The following is an 8,524-nucleotide window of genomic DNA, read 5'->3' as shown; positions in this document are numbered from 1 at the left end:
GCAATATGTATGCATATATATCAAACAAAAAGCACATGGATTTCATAACCATGTCAGGAAGATATTAAAACTAAAGCCAGAATTCCTGCTCTTCCTACTTACGGTCTGCCTGATTCCTAAACTATTGGAGTGATACAGTAAATATCCTTGATTTAATTTAGCAAAATAGTAGGAGAATTGGCGTCGTGATAATTTAAATAAAAAAGGAACTTTTTGAGTTCCAAATTCTGGGTGATTGAATTTGAAATTGAACTTGAAGTGGTGGAAGAAATCGAAGATTTATAACTGGGGAGGACCTGGTTATGAAAGCATTTTCTGTGAGGCTGATAAGGAGAAAGGAGAAGAAAATGTATGCAAAGAAATCGCTGAAGTCTTACTTTTATAACTGTGAAATAAGCTATAAGAAGTGAGAAGTGTAAAAGAGAAGAAAAGAGATGCAATGAGAGACTGAAAGAGGCAGAGACAGAGAGAAAAAATTTATATATATATATATGTACATATATATGTGTACATATATATATATATCTTGGTGGGGATGTGAGATTAATAACTAAGTTGTTCTTACACCCTTTTTCTCAGTCACCTCCCATTTCTCAAGGCATAAAATATGAATATCATAAGAAATTTGGCATTATGCAATGGTAACACATATTTACCATGTAATCTGACCTTAAATATATACTAGCTACTTCATCACTTATTCAACTGAAAAAACAACTATTTTCAAAGCTCTAAACATAAATTGGTTATGTTGTACTTGTGTGTTTGGAAACTGAGAGTTTATTAATCAGAGCCTTTTAAGTGATTTCCAAGAATAATTTGACTGTGATATCTGTCTAACTTGTGTTTTAGCTTTAGAATTTAATTCCCATGGTGAGTCTGTGGTCGTAACTCCATTGTGTGATAATCATTTCCAATGGTTACGTGAAAGAATATTATAATTTCGATTACTTTTTAATCTTTTAAATATCTCTGTATGTTTTACATCTTCAGCATATTAATATAGTGATACTTCTATACCCTACAAAGTAAGGAAGTCCATGGATATTGAGGCATTGCTACAAAAACCTTTGTTGATTGTGAATATATGACCAAAAATATTTCAAAATAACAGGTATATAAGCAATTATTTAGAAATATGAATGAGTACCGATATCAAAACAGTTAATAGCAAATTTACCTGGAAGGCAAGAGGGACCCACATTAGAAATTTCTGGAACATGGAGAAGTTACGTTTTTACAAGTAGGTTTTGATGAATGTTGTTTGTGGTCATTTTGAATTTTTTTAGAACGCTTTCATATTGCCTATTGTTCTTTGCTAAACGCTTAGCAACCTTGACTAAACTTCTGTCTCGCTTTCACTTTTCAGCTGTTCAGTTTCTACCTCTACATGCTCCAGTTTCTCTGTATTCCTTCCAAAATGAAACAAAACAGGAACAAAATAATAAACCATTCTTCAAAATATATCTTCTTACTAGCCTTGAAGTATGCAGTACTTACATCGTTGCTTCTGATCTATAAAGCAGAGGTTTTAGAGTATTCTTAGTTCTTCCCTGTAATGCCAGGTATTTGATTTTATACCTTATCCTTATCTTTGTAGGCATGGATTCTGTTTGATAGACAATTGGGGCCAGACACATTTATTTGTTTTCTTGTATTTCAAGTTGATAATCTTACCCAACTTTATACTTTTAAATGTAATACAAAAGATGCCATATAATCTGAATTAGTCATAGGCAAAACTCCCATGCAACATACAATTCCTTCCTCTCTAATGTAGACACATAAAAATTTCCATCAATCACGTTTAAGCTTTCCAATTGATTGCTCTCTTGGTTCTTCCTTTTCTACAAGGCCAAAAAGAAAATTAAATTGCTCTGATGTGACTTGTATTTAAATAGTCTTGGCAATGGTTATCCAGGAACAGTGCGTGTTGCTAAACACTTTATTCTCCTTTCCAGCTTAATATATCTAAACACATTACTGAAAGAGGTTGTAAGGCTTTCCTCATCCCATGGACCCCCAAATCCAGCATATCCCAACTGTTGACCATAACAAAAACTCAAGTCAGTCCATTCTTCTTTTCCCACAGGCTTATTTTTGTTTTGTTTTGTTTTTTGTCGGTCGTGGGGCTTGAACTCTGGGTTTGGGCGCTGTCCCTCAGCTCTTCAGCTCAAGGAGCACGCTCTACCTCTTGAGCCACAGCACCACTTCCGGTGTTCTAGTGGTTTATTGGAGATAAGAGTTTTACAGACTTTACTGCCCCGGCCGGCTTTGAACCTCGATCCTCAGATCTCAGCTTCCTGAGTAGCTAGGATTACAGGTGTGAGCCATCAGAGCCCGGCTCTACAGGTCTTTCACTGGTCTAATCCATATCAGGAAACCCAAAGAGATAATAAAGAGATAATTCCCACTTCCCTCCCCACTACCTCAACTCCTCTCCCCCCCAAGTTCTAGCAGAGAATCACAGAAGCTCAATAGCTATGTACATATGACCATACAAAATGATGCTCCAAGATAGGGAAAATGAACTCCAAAATATGGAAACAGAGGTTTTTTTCTCTTTTTTTTTTTTTTTTTTTTTTTTTTAGTGTACTGTTTTCAGTTGTTTCTTTTATCTCTTTTTTCCCTTTGGTTTATCCTCTGTTGTCACTTTTTTATTTCAGTACCCTTTGTCTATCTGATTTGGAGAAGGGAAGGGGAATCACAGAAATGGCAAGACAAAGGGTGAACCAATGCAACAGCGATACTCACAAGACACTGTGTTGGAAAGGAGCCATGGATCTTATTAATGTGTCTTCCCACCGATTTTGCACACATCTTGTTCTTCTCATCACGTTCACTTGCTATGTGAACTCCTTGTCACCTCCAGACTTCCTGTTGACCTCCACTTGGCACTGCTAATCTTTATGGGGTCTCTAAGTAATACATTTTTATTGTTCTATAAATTTTGGCTTCACATTCTCATAACTCATCTGAGTAAAACTCAACCTTAATTTTCTCCAATGAATATTCTCCTATAAAATGACTACATTAATTTATGGCCACTCTGAAGTGACAGACCTCAAGAGAAAATTAGGAATGAATCACAAATTTTTATCACATTCTATTGGCCAAAGTAAGTAACAAAGTAAACCCAGAACCAAGGGATAGAGAAATAGCTCCATCTCTTGATGAAAATAGTTGTGAAGTCTTTTCAGTTTGGTAGGTTTTCCACATGCCCCTCCTTTAGTTCAATGAGATTATCTTTTTTTTATTTGTAGAAAGATCACATGGAGACAGCTGATGTTCCAATTATAAACTCAGCTTATTAGAACAGACATGTTAGGTTGTGGACTATTCTATTTTAGGGAAAGTGAACATAACTAGATTTTATAGTTTTTAGAATATTTCAAGAATGACATGTGACCTCTTTTCTTCCAATAAATGGTCCCTAGAGGTGCTTTTTGGAACCAGCATAATCACTAGAAAATTTATAAGAAAATGCTGTCTTAAATTATTTAAGCAGATGCACTGACACTTACTTTATACATTTTTCATATATTGACTTCTTTAAACAACATATTTAGCTCAGACCCCTTGGGACCTAGATTTATATTTTATACTATCCTTAATAAGGCCTCTTAAGTGATTTTTTTTCTAATTGAACATCTTATTTCAGTGTTTTAGGCTAAAGGGAAAAAGTTTACAGGACTATTTTATTAGTGTCTATAATGAGAACATTTATGGGAAACGTTGATTTCTCATGTACAGCTTCTGCTTCTAATTTATGAAGGAACAGAACAGCTACAGTGATGTTCTGCAAAGTTGTTCCAAGTGTCCTGAGATCTAGCTGTATAAGTCATACATCATCTGTCCATGTCAGATAAAAAGGATGATCAGAGACTTGGTTTAAATCATCTTGACAGACAAACCATTGATTTTTCAAACCAGCAAATAGCTATTTCAACTTTCACCCTCTAAATGAAAGAGATCATAGATTTTGTAGGAAACGAGGCATGTGATATGGAAAATAGAGAAAAAGAGAAATCCCTGGCTACAAATGGAGCTTTAATCTTGCTGATGTCTGGCTTTGAATTCACCTTCATCTCCATTTTTTTTGTGATTTCTTAACTTCAGTCTTTTGGGTAAAAAATGGAAGATTTAAAGTCTCTTCATACTCATACAATTGGTCATGACAATCTAGTTCTCATGGAATCTTTTAACTTTTGCTTCTTTCCAAAATATGATTACTCTGCTGTAGAACTCAAGCTTCTGTCTTGTTCCTCATATCCAATAATAGCCCTCAAATATACACAGACAAATATAATGAGCAATTGATATTAGCTATCACTCTCTCCTTTCTGCAAGTTCTACTCTTGGTTCCTGAAGTGCATTATCTCTACAACTTTCCTTCTTAAGACACGCTTGCTAACTCACAATGTCTGCTTGAACTGATTGTTGGTCCTTTCCAAACTAAGTCCTAAATTCCCTATCTTTTCTATCTATAGTTTCCCTGTACAGTTTTATTCACCTTTATGATGTCATCTATGCCTTAACGCTCAAATATTTCCTTTAATCATTTTTTTTGTCAGTTGTGGGGCCTGAATTCTGGGCCTGGGTGCTGTCCTTCAACTCAAGGATAGCACTCTACCACTTGAGCCACAGAGCCACTTCCGGCTTTTTCTGCTTATGTGGTACTGAGGAATTGAACTCAGGGCCTCATGCATGCAAGGCAAGCACTCTACCACTGAGCCAACTTCCCAGCCCTCCTTTAATCATTTTTAAAAATACATTTTTATTTAAGTAGTTGTACAAAGAGGTTGGCAGTCAATAAAGCAGGTTATGAATACTATTTAATACAAGTGACAATTTGGCTTGTTCTCATCAGTCTTATTCTAAGTGAAACTAAAATCCAATCTCAAATAATTACATCTAAGAGACATTGTCTAAATGACAAAATTGTAGAGATGGAGAAGGACCAGTGGTAGCCAAGAGGCTGGGAAGATATAACAAGGAAGCTGCAAGTACAAGGAGTTTCTTCATGATGCCTGTAGAGTTTTGTGTACCAATGACAGTGAGAGTTATTTAATTCTGAGAGCTAGTGAGAAAGAAACCATTAATGCCTGCATGTGATCCAGGCACTGGTGGCTCACACCTATCATCCTAGCTAATTGGGAGGCTGAAACCTGAGGAGTGCTGTTCAAAGCCAATCTAGGCAGGAAAGTCTGTGAGTCTCTTGCCTCCCTTAAACTACCCAAAAAGCCAGAAGTACAACTGTAGCTCAAGTGGAAGAGCACTAGCCTTGAGCAAAAGAAGCTTAGAGACAGAGCTCAGGCACTGAGTTCAAGCCCCAAGACTGGTACGCAAAAACATACATGTAAAGGGCTAGATGAGATATCTTTAACTATAACCTAGAGGAATGAAGATCGGAAAATCATGGGCTTCTCCAGGCAAAAGTTATTAAGACACAATTTTAGCTTTTGTCTCAGCTCCTCAGGAAGCAGCAGCAGGATTGTGGCTCAAGTCTAGCCCCCAGGCAAAAGCATAAAACCATATCTGAAAAATAATTAAAACCAAAAGGGCTAGGATCATTAAGGGGTAGAGTGGCTGCCTAGCAAATCTAAGGCCCTACCACTCGCCATTCTACCCTACAAAAAAAGTACATGTGAGAATGTCTACAATCCAATTAAGTTGGGGAATTGAGTTACCATAGTGGTGCTCAACCCCAGATAATTTCATGCCACTGGGGATATATGATCATATCTGATGATACATCTGATTACTCATGGGATAGGTTACCTCTGGTAATAGTTTCTGGTTAGGAGAAAAGCAAAACAATGCCCAGGACAATATCCCAAAGTGGAGAATTATGCCACACAGGAATGGAGAATGTTAATAAATGTGAGATGTGAAACTGAGTTAGTAGTATGGTCACAATGATTTTTCTGGTCTTGATAATATGATTTAATTATGTTAGATCTTATCCTGGGGAAATAACCAAAGAATACATATGATGTATATCCTAGGAACACTACTATAAAGTTAAAAAACACACACCACAATATAGAACCTTTAAAAGACATCAGGAGGACTGCAGATGTTTCAGTGGAAAAAAGCTTGCCCAGAATGTGGGGCCATCCTAGGTTTGACTCTCAGAAGAAAAAGCAGAACCTACTAGAAGAAACCAGTTAAACATATTATCTGCAAAGCAAGAATGACAAGAAAAACAAGGATCTTAAAAGAAATAATGAAGCCAGAAGATGATGGGGTAGCTTCAGAAGAGATAAGGATGATATCTAACATTCAAGAATTTTGTATCCAAATGCACATTTTTAAAAAGTGAAAGACATGCAAAGACATATGCAAACAAGCAAGAACTCAGAGTTTTCATAATCAATTCCATACTGAAGAATATGTGAATGTGTCTTCTTAAAACATAAAACAAATTGGGAGTGGAGCCATGGACCAAGTGGTAGAGGGCTAGCCTTTAGCAAAAAAGCTCAAGGACAATGCTCAAGCTCTAAGTTCAAGACCCAGAACTGGTGTGGGAAAGGGGTGCGGGGTGTGTGTGGGGGGTATGTGTGTGTCCCAAACATAATCAAAGCTATACAAGTCAAATAAAAAAGAAATAAAGTAAATATTGACAATAAGGTACAGTAGTAAACGTATTTTCCATGGTTTAATACATAGAATTAAATTGCATGTGCTAATAAAATAAGATGGTAGATAGTTTGAACTAAACTAATTAAATAAATCTATAATCCTTTTATTTTCTAGAGTGTAAAATTACTATTATTAAATCTTAATACAGTGTGATACCTATCAATATTCCAACTTCATTCTTCAATGAAATAGAAGAAGCAATCAAAAAATGCACATGGAACAATAAAAGACACCGAATTTTAAAAAAATCCCTTAACAGGAAGAACAGGAGGAATATCAATACCAATTTTCAAACTCTACTACAAAACCATAGGAATCAAAACAGCTTGGTACTAGCACAAGAACAGACTTCTATTCCAATGGAATAAAACTGAAAACCTAGAAATGGAACCACAGACCTATAGCCACCTTATCTTCTAAAAGGGAGCTAAAAAAAATAGAATGGAAAAAAGACAGACTCTTCAGTAAATGGTGCTGGCAGAATTGGTTAATCACCTGTAGAAAACTAAAGCTAGATCCTTATATATCACCTGCACCAGAATCAACTCCAAATGGATCAAAAACCTCAGAGTCAAAGGAGACACCCTGAAAACATTGCAGGAAAGAATAGGAGAAACCTTAGGTCTCCTTGGCACAGGTCAAAATTTTCTTAATAGAGACCCAGAAACACAACAAATCAAAGAAAGGTTGGACAAATGGGATTGCATGAAATTGCAGAACTTCTGCATGGCAAAGGATTTAGCTAGCAAGATCAATAGAAAGCCACGGATTGGGAGAAGATCTTCACTAGCCATACAACAGACAAGGGTCTCATATCTAAAATATACTTGGAACTCAAAAAACTAAATCCTCCAAGAAAAAAATCTTCAAAGAAACAACTGCCCAATAAATAAGTGGGCTAAAGTCTTGAAGAGAAATTTCTCTGAAGAGGAAGTAAGAATGGCCAATAAACACATGAAGAAATGCTCAACCTCTCTAACCATAAAAGAAATGCAAATCAAAACAACATTGAGATTCCACCTCACCCCATTTAGAGTGACTATAATCAAGAATTCTAAAAACAACAGATGCTGGAGGGGATGTGGACAGAAGGGAACCTTACTGCATTGTTGGTGGGAGTGTAAACTTGTTCAACCACTTTGGAAAGCAGTATGGAAGTTCCTCAAAAGACCACATAGAGCTCCCCTATGACCCAGCAATCCCACTTTTTGGCATTTACCCAAATGATCACAAGCAAAGCCATACTAAGGCTACCAGCACAACTATGTTTATCGCAGCCTTATTTACCATAGCTAAGATATGGAACAAACCTAGATAATCCTCAGTAGATGAATGGATCGAGAAAATGTGATATGTGTGTGTGTGTGTCTGTGTGTGTGTGTGTGTGTGTGTGTGTGTGTGTGTGTGTGTGTGTGTGTGAGACTTCTATGCCTCCATCAGAAAGAATGACATTGCATCTTTTGTTAGGAAATGGATAGACTTGGAAAAAATTATAGTAAGTGAAGTAAGCCAGAAATTATATTGTCCAAAGTTTTGAACTATTAATATAAAATACAAATCACCAAAATGTGTAGATGGCAATGAGTTAATGTATAAAGGGATAATTTTAACCTTATATATATATATATATATATATATATATAAATCTAATATATATCTGTATATATTAGACTCTAGGAAAGGCTGAAAATTATCCATCTCAAGACTTTAAGAAAAGAACAATACATTAAAAGCACAGAGTATAAATGTGAACTATAAAGATTAAAACAGAAGTGTTCGCTTTGGTAGCACATATACTAAAATTGGAACAATACAGAAAAGATTAACATGGCCCCTGCACAAGGATAACATGCAAATTCGTGAAGCATTCCATATTTTT

At 36.0% G+C, this 8,524-nt stretch overlaps 1 non-coding gene across 1 annotated transcript; it reads left to right on the top strand.

Moving 5' to 3' along the window:
- Positions 1-8,417: 8,417 nt before the first annotated feature.
- On the top strand, positions 8,418-8,524 carry LOC138826218 (U6 spliceosomal RNA). Its single transcript, XR_011371580.1, has one exon. It is a non-coding gene; the product is annotated as a U6 spliceosomal RNA (small nuclear RNA).

The sequence above is a fragment of the Dipodomys merriami genome, unplaced genomic scaffold, assembly GCF_024711535.1.
Source record: "Dipodomys merriami isolate MVZ:Mamm:240054 unplaced genomic scaffold, mDipMer1.0.p SCAF_14, whole genome shotgun sequence".
Lineage (NCBI taxonomy): Eukaryota > Metazoa > Chordata > Mammalia > Rodentia > Heteromyidae > Dipodomys > Dipodomys merriami.
Note: the sequence above shows the minus strand (reverse complement) of the source record. Positions and strands in the feature narration are given on the sequence as shown.